A 14,529-nucleotide genomic window follows, 5' to 3' on the forward strand; every position below is an offset into this window, starting at 1 on the left:
ATTGGCATTTTGCCATAACAAACAGACCACACAGCCAAATAGGACTGACGTTAAGTAGGAGGACATTGGAGCTGACATGGAGACTAGAACATAATGCTATTTAAGGTAAGGAGGAATCAGAATCTTTTCCCAAACGGTACAGTTTAGATGCCAGAGAAGGCCACCAATATTATTTTAAACAATTAGAAGTAATGTGTAACATTACAGTAACATTTGCAACTAGGCAAAAGTAGAAAAGAGATTGATGATGGGAGGCCAAAAATACTATCTTTTGATATCCAAAATAACAAAATTGAAATAGTGGTATACCGTTAACAGGCATGAAAAATTGGAAGTCAACTATAATTTGTCCTAGGATAACAGACATTGAAAAATTAACTAGATCATGGGGGCAAGGGAGTTACCATTTAACTGAAAGAAGATATGATTTACTAAGCAGTTCCTTATTGGGCTAGTAGTGCCAATCCATTTCTAAACTTGGGTTAATTGCTCTCACACTCAATTGATCCATCTGGGCTCAAAACAGGCTTCCTGGTCTGACATGTCACCTGACTACAGAACTGAGGTGGCCTCTTAGACTGGGTATAAAAAGTGTAGCTTGAAGAAATTACTCTGAACATTGCCTCTACATTATTGAGTAATCACCTGGAAGATATTCTAACACAAAATTCTGTTACCGTTTTTAGGATTCAGTTCTCCATATATTTTCTCTCATTTTGAGAATCAAATTAGATACTGATGTCTAGTCACTCCTGTTGGGGATATTTACAAAAATAGTGGTGGGGGAGGGAGATATTAAGAAGTGAAAAGAGAGAAGAAAAGTAATGGAAAAGGCTAAGTGAGCAAAGAGAATTTTGCAATACAGTCTTAGGTGAGATATATGAAGATAAGCCTTTATTCTCCTCTAGGCAGGTTGCCCAGTTGTGTAAGAGTGACATTCAGAGCCAAGATAGAGTAACTCTAGGTTGGGAGTAGGATTTTTGATAAATAGTTCAGCATCTGTACAATGGATAGTGCACTAATATAAAGTTGTAGTAAGAATTCAATAAAAACCTGCCTATAAATATTTTGATATTATATAAGGCATATAGTAGGTACACAATAAATATGTTTATTCTACTCAGCTGTGGTACATTGAATAATCCAAGGATCCTTCTAAGTCAAGTTTTCAAGATACACTGCCTCCCTGAGAAACCTAGGAAATAGCAGTCCAAAATATGAGCCTTAAAATCAAAAGGCCAATTAATACTGAATAAAATTCAGATGGAGGGTGGAAGGGCCTTGAAGGAGGGACCTCTCATTATGCAACAAAATAAAATTAATTTATAAGTATCTCAAACCTGTTGAGTGAGAAAAATCCTGAAAATGTCCTAGTTGGCAAAGGATTTCAAAACAATTAGAAATTGTATAATTCTCGTGATTTATTTAAAATCTTACTGACAGCTATTATTCAATGTGCTGTCTTTATTATTTTATCTCAATAACGACAAGGAAGCTTTCATAGCCTTACTCATGATTTCTGCTCCAACAATCCTATTTTTTATACCATTTTAAGTTTCTCAAACAGAAACTTTATCATAGGAGTTTCCTGGCATAAACTCTAACAGTAGAAACTGATCACTTTTACAGAAAAGAGAAACCTCCACTTGAGCTTTGGTAGACCCAGTTTTCTGGGTAATAATTAGAAACTCAACTTCTTATATAGAAGCCAGGTAGGATTCCCATATTAAATACAGGGCTGCTGCTAAGTCGCTTTAGTCATGACCTACTCCATGCAACCCCATAGACGGCAGCCCGCCAGGCTCCTCTGTCCCTGGGATTCTCCAGGCAAGAACACTGGAGTGGGTTGCCATTTCCTTCTCCAATGCATGCATGCATGCTAAGTCACTTCAGTCGTGTCTGATTCTGTGCGACCCTAAGGACAGCAGCCCACCAGGCTCCTCCATCCACGGGATTCTCTAGGCAAGAATACTGGAATGGGTTGTCATTTCCTTCTCCAATAAATACAGGGCAGTAACTCAAATTTGCACTTCAGCTAAACAACAAGTAATATATAGCACTTATATGTCCTAAATATTTTATGGGACATACTTATATTAAAAATTATTCATCACCACAGCAACATACCTCAAAATAAACAACAGAGTATACAGATTTGCTGTTTAGTTGCTAAGTCATGTCTAACTCTTTTGTGACCCCATGGACCATGGCCCATCAGGCTCCTCCATCTATGGGATTTCCCAGGCAAGAATACCGGGGTAGGTTGCCATTTCCTCCTCCAGGAGCTCTTCCCTGACCCAGGGATTGAACCCACATCTCCTGCATTGGCAGGGGGATTCTTTACCACTGAGCCACCAGGGAAATCAGAGTATATAGATAGTCCAAACTAGTTATTGAATGTATACAACAGGAAAACTCAATGAACTTGAAGAACACTTTGATTCTGTTTCTCAACTAACACAGGCTGACTTCATCTGCTATATTTCATAACTAATCATTTTTAAAATCTGCTAAAGGCAATTCCAGATTGCTATCTCTTGATAGAAAAGTAAAAAGATGCAGGTACATCACTGAGATTCATCATAACTCATCATAACTTTCTAAATCCTTCTTGTGAAGAAAAATTGCTACTAAGACTCCAGGCAGATATGCTAAATTATCCTTCACTTCCTCTAATGAATTTTCCATGATCTGTGTAATATGACAAGTTTCACTATTCTAAGAGAATTCTGACGTTCTAAAACTTCTTTAAAGGTTTCGTGTACTAAACACATTACATTATCAGGACTTTCAGAGAAAAAAATCTCAATGCCCTTTTAACCTTCTAATTCTCAACTCACAAACCCAATTTGTTTCATGGGCTTTGGGGAAGTGAGAAATATAAGACACTTATTTGTAAGTCAAAATCTAAAATGAAATACCCTTGACTATCTGATGATGACTTGTGACATGACATTCCCAAAAGGACAGAAGAAAAATAGTTTAAAATTAGGCTTCATCTAAAAAACAGAAGATCTTCTAATTGTAATGGCACATTTATACATCCCTGCATTTCAATAAATAACATTTTATCTTGAATCCTTAATCATGTGAGATCGCTTAACCTAGGCAATGATCCAAGAATTAACCAGAAAAAAAATCAGTAAGTGCAAGATTTTAAAAGCATTTGCAGTTCCACTGTCAAAATCAAATGAAAGAAAAAGTACAATAGCACCATTTCAATGTATCCGAATTCACCTGTTTAGAGTTATTTCTACCATGCAAAGAATAAACCCAAGAATAAACATTTTATTAAATGTCCTAGTAGTTAATTTTGATCACCTCTATTTCTAAATGCATTATTACCAGCAAAACTTTCAACAAGGGTTATTTTCTGATGGAAAGAAAATGCTGAGGAAACCATTCTCACAACATTTGCTTATACATTTCATCTTTTATCACTCTATGAGAACAAAAACTATTTTTAATATTTCTATAATTTTAGCATTTGAGAGCTTTTGCTTTTTAAGATGAGGCAGTTGTATGAAAGAAGACATTTTTTTTTAACATTTTAATGTATCTTCAGACAATGTAATTTTGTTCCTTAACTAACCCTCTTCATAGCACATATATGTATAATGAAGCATGGGTAGTTTATATCAGCTAGAAAATATATAAAAGCCTTACCCTCTCCCACAGTGCTCTAGAATGTGTTAACAAACAAGCAGATAAGCCTGATGATGAATGACATAATATAGTCAGCACTAATAGAGTGGTTTTATACAAATGCATTGTGAAAAGATGAACAAATACTTTATATTTCAGAACATGGCCATTTTGATGTCACATGTCAAGTAAGATACAAAGTGGTACATGTTAGCAACTTTGAATCTGTAGGTCCTGGATCAAACAGCATAAAGGAACTTTGGAGGAATGACAACGCATTCTGGAAGGTAGACTGGGTTGAAGGTAAGAGTCTCTTCTTGAGAGTCTAATGAGGTCTTCCCCTCCCTCTGCTTCACAAAAATTTATCTCCTAGAGACACCTTAGCAGAAGCTATCAGCTTTGACAGAACACCGAAATCCTGGCAGTGAACCATAAATTGACCATTACCATAAAAAGAGCTGCTAAATGAGAAACCATGTGCTCAGTATAAAACTAATTTCATGCTTTCAAAAGCACACAGTGGCTTCAAGCAAGATAGTGGCCCTGGGACTTGCTGAGACAGATTGGCGAACACAAGCGGTTTGCTCCTGACGCGTGTGCTTAGCCAAGCTTTACATGTACTGGCAGTAAATGGGGTTCTCGAATCTTCCGTCAAACAAATACACACTTATCTATAACTTTAGAGCTGAAAGCTATAAAACAGCTGCCTTGAATAAATTTAGCAGGAACACACACACACACATATATATACATACCCCATGGGCCATGCTAGCTTCCAATCAAATAAAAATAGATTTCTCTGCAGACCTAACATACTAAACAGGCACTTAATAAGCATACTGCTATTGAATACATCATAACTGTCACAGTCCTTTCTTCTTTAGAAACAGCTTCTCATCACGTAGGAATTAAGAGTTTAGAAGAGCCTAAGCAAGAAGACTCCATCTACTTGGAAGCTAACTTTGAGTTTGCCCTTATCAGGCTAGTGTTCAAATACTCTGTACTGATAAAGCCACATCAGACCCGTCTCAGCGTGATCATCTACTCATTTAACTCCCCACATGAGTGTCAGTCCTTTATTTACATTTAAATGATAAAATCTGCTACATTTAAAATGTCGCATCTAATTGAAACATGTTTTATGAAGAAATGCTGCTAATTTTCTCCTCCTCTCATTTAATATATAACATCTCCGAAAATCAATTACTTTAGATCGTCCAGTGCATGACAGGTCATAACTTTTAATTATTAATAATGTCAAGCTTAACAAGGTGCCAACTCCAGTATGCAATCTATTTCACTTACTTTCTTAGTTATCTCATAAATATCTGTTGTTTCCTGCTATATATTTTTCACAGCAAAGATTCTACAAAGTACATTTAGTTCATAGCCTTTATTATATACACCTGAAGTACATAATAACACTGCTAATTGCCTACTTTTAATAATGACAGCAAATAACATAATATCACTGACTTGTTCCGAATGTTTAAAATGCAAAGGAAGTCACCTACTGGGAAGATGTCCTCGGCAAACAGCTAGCACAGAATAAAAAGAACACTATTACATCCATTTAAGGAGTTACTCCCCCCAAAACTATAGAATCATATACATGGCTCTTCACTGCTACCCCTTCAGATCTGTCAGTGCGACGTGATAAAAAACAACTGACAACTCCCCAGGATTCAACACAGCATTCGAAAGAATCTGCTATTGACACCCCAGAGCCCAATGTCCAAGTTTTAGAATAAAAATGCTCACCTCTGCTAGGAAGTCCACTCCACATCTTGGCAGGGCTTCCACCAGCTTCAAGAACAACCAAGTTGGATAAACAAAACTTCCAGGATGTGGCCAGTGTCACACGCGGGGCTGCGGAGACTTGGCTCCAGCCCTGATGATCTGTGTGACAGCCCTACGCTATATCAGCGCAGCTCCAAACCTCCCCAGATGCCGGCTTATTGCACTGCTCATTGAAAATCCTTTACACGCTGGCAACATTTTAGGGAAGGACAAGCACACTCTGAGTCATTTGTAAAGAAAACAGAGCCATTTCAATTCTATATCTCCACGCCTGCTGAAGCCAGAAGCACTGTCAACCTACAAGTCCGAGGTGGGTTTATGCTGAGAAACAGGCAACCTAAGCCTTCATTATCAATGCATGAAATCAGCCACTGTGATCAAATTCAAGCAAACCCCGAAAAGGATATGATTATGAAAGGCTCCACAGATTTAGCACCAAACCTTGTGGAATGAAGAAATCGTCTATTGAAATTGTGTAAATGTTAAAAATAGCTCTGGCTTTTCAACAATGAGCAAAATAACAGAGAAGAAATCAGTGGTCTATATTATAAGGACCTATCATAAAAGCTACAGAAAAACAAAATAGCTGTAGGTCCCTGGGACTTTTCTACAGACAAATGAAATCACTAGAGGCTATTACAACTGTAACAGCAACAAAAAAATTTCATATATTTGACACAGATGTTGTTAAAAAGCAAGTTAAATATTCATTAACCCCCGAGTGCCTGTCCCTAAATTAAAATAATAATAGTAAAAATGTGCAAGGTTATGCCAGGGCAAAATACTATCAATTTTACTCTAAGATGAATTTTCAAACAATAAACATTTAAATATATTTAGTCTGTGTAATGAGAAAATACACATACAAGGAAGAGAATATTTTTAACCCCATAGTCTCTCACTGCTTATTATGTTTTTTAAATCTACAGCTCATTAAATCCATACATCCCTAACCCAGCCACCCTCAAATTTATACCTTCACCTTTCACCAGCCTTCCTCTTTTATCAGTAAAATATAAGATGCAAGAGCCAGTTGACATAGATTTAAAAAGGCACAAGGTGGCTAAATCCCAGAAAATAGCAGCAATGATTTGAGATAACAAAATATAGAGCTTTGACATGTGCATGCAAAGTGCAAAGTAAAAGGGACATAAAACATTTATCAAAAAAATCATAAAAATAGCTGGGAGAAATTCCTAGTAGGCAGCACTGACGAAGCACATATTTAAGGTTCTATTCAAAGTTTTAAAAATGAGTTTTAGGTTCTCATTGAGACTCTAAAGGCAGAGAAAATCAGGATCTAATAAATGCAACTCCTGACTTGCAGATCTTCTATAGATAACTGTATTCAATTGTTATAATACTCACAGCTCTTAGACGTAGATATATTTAGTAGTATCTAATCTAAAACATCTGTATAAAAATAAAAACTATGCCACAACACATATTTACAGAACACAGCACACTGGAGCAACATTAAACATCAAACTCCCTTGAGTAGTCTCATGCCCCTAGGTGTGGAATTGCCTCCTTGCAGGACACTAGCTGCTTGTTCTTCCTTGAAGACAGTTACAGACATATATGAGTGGAGATGCACATGTGTGTGTTGAAGGGGGAAGTGGTTACACATACTCAAGTCATAAGAGAATGTACTAAATCTTTATGATCACTTTTGCCGCCTGAATTCCATTCATTTAGTGCCTCGTGAATAACCTAGGACAACAACTGAATGGACTATGAGAAATGGCATTGGGTATCACTGATTCAGAAATTATTTCATGTCATCTCTCTCTGTTCTTCTGTACTTTTCTTGTCTTAGAAGATAGTCTATGAGATATTGTGTGCCTAGAACTCATATTATTATGAGAACTCATATAATACATGCAACTCCCTGGTAATAAGAAAAAAGCTTAAAATAAAAACCAAAATATTTAATTATAGGTCCTCCATCCCTTATCTAAAATCCCTAGTGCCAGATGCATTTCAGAATTCAAATGCTTTCAGATTTTATAAAGATAACACTCTGCTTATACTGTGAATTATATAATACTTCCAGTAGAGTCGAGGGCAACAGTCTATAATCAGACATAGTAACAATTCTGCAGCAAAATATGTGCATATTAATACTAGACAGGATAAATAAAGACTACTGTTAACCTCACATCAGTTCAGGTCAGGTTTTGCTATCAGTATAAGTTACAAAACCTTCTAATTTTCAGAGTTTCTTAGTTTTGGGGAACTGCAGGTAAGAGATTATGGATGTGTACAAATTGTTTACCTAAACTACTATAAGGTTATGGGTTGGAAAGCGGTACCTCAGCAGTGTTCTCTGGCTTAGGCAAGAGATTTGGAGATGAGTACTGCTTTAACAGGATAAGGAAAAAATACAAGAAGGTGCTATTAAGACTGAGACACAAAGGAGAGCAGAGATGTCGCTATAATGCAAGATGACAAAACTGGAACGTAGGAACAGAAGGTGAGAAGAAGCCATTCAGAATTCCCATGCCAAGGCGCTGTGAGATACAACGGTGAGAGCGCCGAGCGTTCATTGGTGACCTACTCTACACTCAGTAATAGAGAGCAAAAGGGACTTTTACTCTATAATAATAAATAGTAGTATAATAAATAATAGTACAAAGTAATGTAGACTGAAAGGGACTTGACATAAATACTTCTTTTAGCAACCTATACTTTATAATTTTCAAAAGTAAATTTTAAAAGGAAAATGTGTTTTCAGAATGAAGCATAAAACATTGGTTTATCTCACCCTTTTCTCATTGTTCCCCAAAACAAACAAAAAAAAAGGCTTTATCTTCTGAAGTAAACATCCATATTTTATTTTATACACTATTTGGGACAGGAGTTCTTTAAAATCACTTACAGAAAAAAAAAGTAACACTCTACAATCTATATTCAAACTGCATAACATTAAAGCCCATTTTAAAAATATATTCTTAAGACACATGAATATTATATTGTGTTTACTTGGAGTTTTCCTATGAGTCTATTTCCCAAATAAATATTTTTTTATACTAAGTAAATTGAAGAGTATTAACACAGCAAAGCATTGACACTGGACTTAAGATTTCAGACCTACAGAATATTCACCATCTTCTATGAGATCTTTTCAAAAAATTAAAAGTTGCAGTTATAACACAAAGGAAGGACAAGTCTAGAGCTCTAATGTATAGCATGATGACAAAAATAATACTGTATTGAACACAACTGACCCTTGAACAATGCCAGGGATAGGGGTCTGACCCTCCTCACAGTGGAAAACTCGAATATAATTTATATAGTCGGTCCTCCTTATCCAAAGCTCCTCCATATTCGAGGCTCCTCATATTCACAGCTTCTCTGTATCCACAGACTCAACTAATTGCAGATCGTCTAGTACTGTAGGGTTTACTAGCAAAAAGAACCTGCGTATAAGTGGATTGCAAGGAGATCAAACCAGTCAATCCTAAAGGAAATCAATCCTGAATATTCATTGGAAGGCCTAATGCTGAAGCTGCAGCTCCAATACTTTGGCCACATGACGCGAAGAGCTAACTCGGAAAAGACTCTGATGCTAAGATTGAAGGCAGAAGGAGAAGAGGATGATAGAGGATGAGATGGTTGGATGGCATCACCAACTCAATGGACATGAGTTTGAGCAAGCTCTGGGAGTTGGTGATGGACAGGTAAGCCTGGGATGCTGCAGTCCATGGGGTCACAAAGTCAGACATGACTAAGCGACTGAACAACAACATAAGTAGACCTATGCAGTTCAGACCTATAGTGTTCAAGGGTCAAATGAACTAGAAATTTAATGAAAACTAGATTTCAGTTGCTCTCACTACACACAAAAAAAGTAATATATGAAGAGACAAATATATTTAATTAGCTTGACTCTAGTAATCACTTCACTATGTGTTTATCCACTCATTATGTTGAACACCTTAAATATATACAACTTTTATTTTAAAAAATTAACAACTATAGGTGTGTGCTGCTAAGTCGTTTCAGTCGTCTTGACTCTTTGCGACCATATGGACTGTAGCCCGCCAGGCTCCTCTGTCCATGGGAGTCTCAAAGCAAGAATAATGGAGTGGGTCACCATACCCTTCTCCACGGGATCTTCCTGACCCAGGGATCAAACCCATGTCTCTTATGTCTCCTGCATTGTAGGCAGGTTTTTTACCACTAGCACCACCTGGGAAGTCCCCCAAAACGACAGTTAACCCCTCAAATAAAGGCCTTTCCTGAGTGCCTTTTGGGAACCAGACTTGCAGTGGGGAGGAATCCTAAGGGTGTTTGGGAGAAAAATGGTCTTCCTATTCACTGCACAAAGTACAATGGCATATGTGGCTATAATGTTAGTATCTAGAATACGATCCCAAGTCATGTTCCTGTGAAAAAAGGCAATAGCGTTTATTCATTTCTGACAGTACAACATAATTTGGCCAAATCTTTCTTTAGCAACCAAAATGGTGCCCTGGTGGTATGATGAAATCCTTGCAATTTCTAAAAGTAACTGATTATTTGGAGTCAGTAACTGCCCAGGAATAAAATCAACATCTCTTTACATCACATCCACATAAGAAAAGATAAAGTTTCAGAATATGTGGGCCAACATCTCTGAGTTGCAAGACAGGCCCACCAGAGTCAGCCCCTTGAAAATGAAGCAGGCCAACATGATGGAAAATGCCATCATATGCAGCCCCTAAAAAATACTATACCCAGACCACCCAGTTCCTCCAAACTCCTCATGTGATCAGGAGAAGTGCAAACATGTTTCTCAACTTGCCTTAAGAACTGGATCCAGAAAAACTGTGATTGCCGAGAATGAACAGCACCCCCATGGTCACCTGTACCATTGTACAAGGTTGTCTAACTTGGAACAATGTCCAACAGTTTCCTTGGCTGTGATGCCAACAAAGTATGAAAGTAGAACATCTGTGTGAAGAAAGGTGGTCAGTCGGGGTGACCATACACTCATCCCCCAGTGAGAATCTGAACTCAATAATCTTAGTTCCTATTGAGCCAGCTACTGAAAGCCTTTCTCCTTAGATAAGCTTAAAATAGATCATACATGTATTCTATTGTAAGACACCCATATTTAGGGTGCCTTTGATGACTCGGATCACTCAGCCACCCAGACACTTATCATGACAGTCTTTAAATTTCAAAATCTAAAAATTTTAAATCTTAGTTCTTCAAAGACTGAAACCCAAGATGATATAAAACAAGTTATCTGTTAATAAATATGATATATGTAAAAGTTCATAGTCCAAAGTATTCTTAAAGCAAAAGACTATCTGTCCTTCACTAAAATAGGGCCAATCACTCCTATTAAATCTTTTTTTAGAAGGTCCACTCAAACTCCTTTACATATCAACTCCTTAGGGCTCTGTACTTATATAATCGACATCCTTCTTTAACATTTTTATGCCACATGTACAGAATATAGAGCTGTTCTATAAGGACTTTTTCAGGTGACCTGAGGTATAGTTCTAGATTTCTGACACAATCCGTAATGGCTAGGCTCTATCTCAAAACATTTTGGAGGTCTGGAATTATAACTTGAGACTTCATCCTATTCCAAATTGCTGTACTCTCATTCATAAGGAATTTCAACCTCAATTAAGTCCTACAATATAAAACTCAATTCAACTTACCTGGGGAGTACAGATATGGGCCACTAACTCTATTCTTATTTGGAAGAATTAAATTACAATTTTGCAAAATGCTTAGAAACTTATAGTGATCAATACTGGATAAGACAAAGAGTCAGAAAAATAGATAAGTATTCTCTCTACTGTGTCATCATTGGGTCTGAATTATTCCAAGAGATAATTCCTATACTCTCTCATAAGGATCTGGGATTTATACCAAAGAAATCATATGCTCTATTTTCAATGATCTCATCTGTGATATTTTGACCAAGACTTTTTCCCCTTCCAAGTCTGTCCCTTCCTGCAAAACTATAGAAATCACATGGGCTCTATCTAATAAATGAGTTACACAGTAATTCCTCCATGAAAAGATGTTATGGACTTATAACTAAGAGGTCTAAGGAAATAGGTGCATTGAAAATAATTTAACTCACCTACCTACACACCAAAATGCTTTATCTACCTAGTATCCTTACTGATAGAAACTCACTGATACTCACTGACACACGATTAATCTAATATACATTCACTACGGCACATACATTTTGCAAAAGATTTCATAGTTAAGTTATAAATGCACACTGATTCATCAAAAATGAAGAAAAGGAATGTATTTAAAACCATATGTTTCTCCTGCAAAAGGAAAAGATATTATCATATCGATGAATCTAGTCCTATCTCTGCATCTATCACACAACACTTTGTTTGTAGTTAATATATTTTAAAATAGACTGTAATTTCTTCCAGAGAGAGATATTAAGATATTTAAGTAGTCTGTTTAATTTCTAAAAATTGGAGAAAAAAATCTCCCCTACCCCTTCCTCATTTCTCTTTCTCTCTCTCTCTCACACACACCCTGATTCCTCCTACAGATTCTACCTAAAGCACAGAAGATGCTAAAAAAAAAGTCTGTCAAATGAGCGTGTCCCGACCCATATACATTCTCACCTCTCTGTACATCACTTTCCACACTATTGATAAGTTCCAGCAAATCTGGTGGGATGAGTCATTAAGGCAAATATCTTCTTTTCAGTATACTGTGGCACCATCTTGTGGTAATTCTAGAGTGTTACAGTTTTGCGTTTAATTTCCAAAGTTCAACAGTGTCTGAGAAAATGCTTTTGAAGATAAATTTTACATTTTAAATATATATGAGTTTCCGTGTAAGAAATGTGACTTATGTCCTTGAAAAGCCTCCACACACATAGTAATAGTCACAATATCTATCACAGTGCTCTGACCCTAGAAGCTGTTTCTTGATTGTAGATAGGAATGAGAGTAAGGGATCATCAATAACAAGCACACAGGTCCTATGTTTTTACACATTTCTTTGTTTAGTCATTCTTATATTTTATGGCTAAAATAACTTCCTCTTAGATTAAAAATAAATTCTCTTTGACTGGAAAAAAGAAGGAAAGAAGAAAAAAAAAACAAAAACGGAAGCTCCTGGAGGCATCAAAGAGAAGCACAGAATATGGCAGCAAAGAAAAGAACACAGTATAAAATGCTCCAGCTGACAATCCAACCTCAGATCTTGCCCTCCATTTCCACCTCCAAACCATTACCTCCACTTCCTGTTACAAAATCCATCCTTACTTTCTCCGCTCTGCCCCCACAGCGTCCTCAACTTAAAATCTACTCAGTTCAGCCAGACGAAAGATGCCACCTCTCACACCAAGAGGCAGAGTCTCGCTTTCTACCAGGTGAATCTGTGGTCTTGTGACTGGTGTGGACCAAAAGAACCCTGCGGTTGCGGCTTCCACTCTAGCTAGCCAGCAGCGTGACTCTGTGACCCACGTGTGATGAAGCCTAGCCTAACCTCCAAGAGGAAAGTCTGCTGACGAGAGTGACCCAGCCTGCAGCCAGCATCACCTGCTGGACGTGCCTGAGGCCATCTGAGACGACCAAACCCAGGTGATGCGTCAGCTGCCTGCAGCCTCCAGTGAGTCCCAGATGAGAACCACCAAGCCAAAACCAGCCCCCATCTCTGGCCCACAGAATCATGATGAAAATTTTTAAACGTAATAAAAAATAATAATAATTATAAAGCCTTCTGCCAATCTTCCCCAAATCTCTGATCTTTCTTTCTAATCCTCTTACTCAATTTCAGGCACAACTCAGCTTTTTACACATGTCAAGCTTTTTCTCAGTTTATGATTCTAAACATTCTCTTTACTCCCTTTGAATCACTTCTCCCCACTCTCTTTGCTTGACTTAATTGAAGGTGGGAGAGAAAATGGGCATTTTAGTTAGTAAACAATGGGGAAAAAGTAAACACTGATGATAAGAAAATAGTCCTGAATCCTTTTCATTTGTACTTTGTGAAAAATTTGTTGTAAAAGAATTATGAGAGGTAATGTAGAGAGAGAGATGGATCTTAGAGTTTGAATCTTTTTGTGTGGCCTTAGGAAAAGGCTCCAGATCTCCTTCCCTCTGGATTTACTTATCTGTAACATGAGGATGTTCATACTTATCTTGTTGGTTTGTGAGGCCTAGAGCCATTATTTTAATCTTTTCGTGATAACTCTATCTCCAGTGCACCTCAGATCAAGCACAGGTGTGTCTCTCTTCCCACAATTCCGCAGAACCTCCGTGCTCTTGGTCTGATCTCACAGGTACCATCCATTGCCAAAGGCAGGATCACAGGTCAGCCCCTAAGAGAGAATCCGTTACCATTCTGAGGAAATATGGATCCTTAAAGCCCAGAATGAAATCAATCCTCCCCAGCATAATCCTTGGGGCAGCTGGATTCTCCAAGATAGACACATACCCTCCCCAAGGAGAACAGAATGTGAAGTTAACATTTATTCCTCTATCTGGAGATTTACCTGCTTCTGATTTGAAAATGGAGATAAGATGGTTGGATGGTATCACCAACTCAATGGACATGAGTTTGAGCAGACTCTGGGAGACGGTGAGGGACAGGGAAGCTTGGCATGCTGCAGTCCATAAGGTCGCAGAGTCAGACACAACTTAGTGACTAAATGGCTGGAAAGGGGAGAGTGTCTGAGTCTCACGTATCAGTGAATGAGAAGGGGGGAGTCCTCTGAACAGTGAAACCCAGCCTTACCACATAGACCGGATGCAGCCAGAGAGAACTTAGGGCCCCTATTTTCTGACTGAACTTGCACATCAAGTAAATTCTCTGAGCAGGAGTAACCTCTAAGCACACGCTAGGCTAGTTCTGCCCAGCTCAGCTGATCTCCATAGATGAGAGGCAGTAACACCATGGTGAAGAATCGGGCTGCAGAATCAGACTGCCTTGTTCCAAGTTCCAGCCTTGCCTCTTTTGGCTGCTACCCAACCTCTTTATTCCTCGTTCGCATTGTCCATTATAATAATAGTGTCTGCCTTGAAAATCTGTTGAGAGGCTTCAACTGACATAACCTTCTTAGCACAGTATCTGGCATAAGTATCTGACATAGCT

General features: G+C 37.8%; 1 protein-coding gene across 4 annotated transcripts in view; it reads right to left on the reverse strand.

The window, feature by feature from the left end:
* The window catches only part of ZNF385B (zinc finger protein 385B), a 333,103-nt gene that overhangs the window by 303,597 nt on the left and 14,977 nt on the right, over nt 1–14,529 (reverse strand). The window contains exon 1 of one of the 4 annotated variants that reach the window (XM_043487751.1): nt 5,407–6,207. The exons of the other annotated variants lie outside the window; for them this stretch is intronic. The gene's annotated coding sequence lies outside the window, so the exon portion shown is untranslated. Of the gene's footprint in view, nt 1–5,406; nt 6,208–14,529 lie in introns of those variants that run through there. 4 annotated transcript variants of the gene reach the window in all.

This window comes from Cervus canadensis, chromosome 15 (assembly GCF_019320065.1).
Source record: "Cervus canadensis isolate Bull #8, Minnesota chromosome 15, ASM1932006v1, whole genome shotgun sequence".
NCBI lineage: Eukaryota > Metazoa > Chordata > Mammalia > Artiodactyla > Cervidae > Cervus > Cervus canadensis.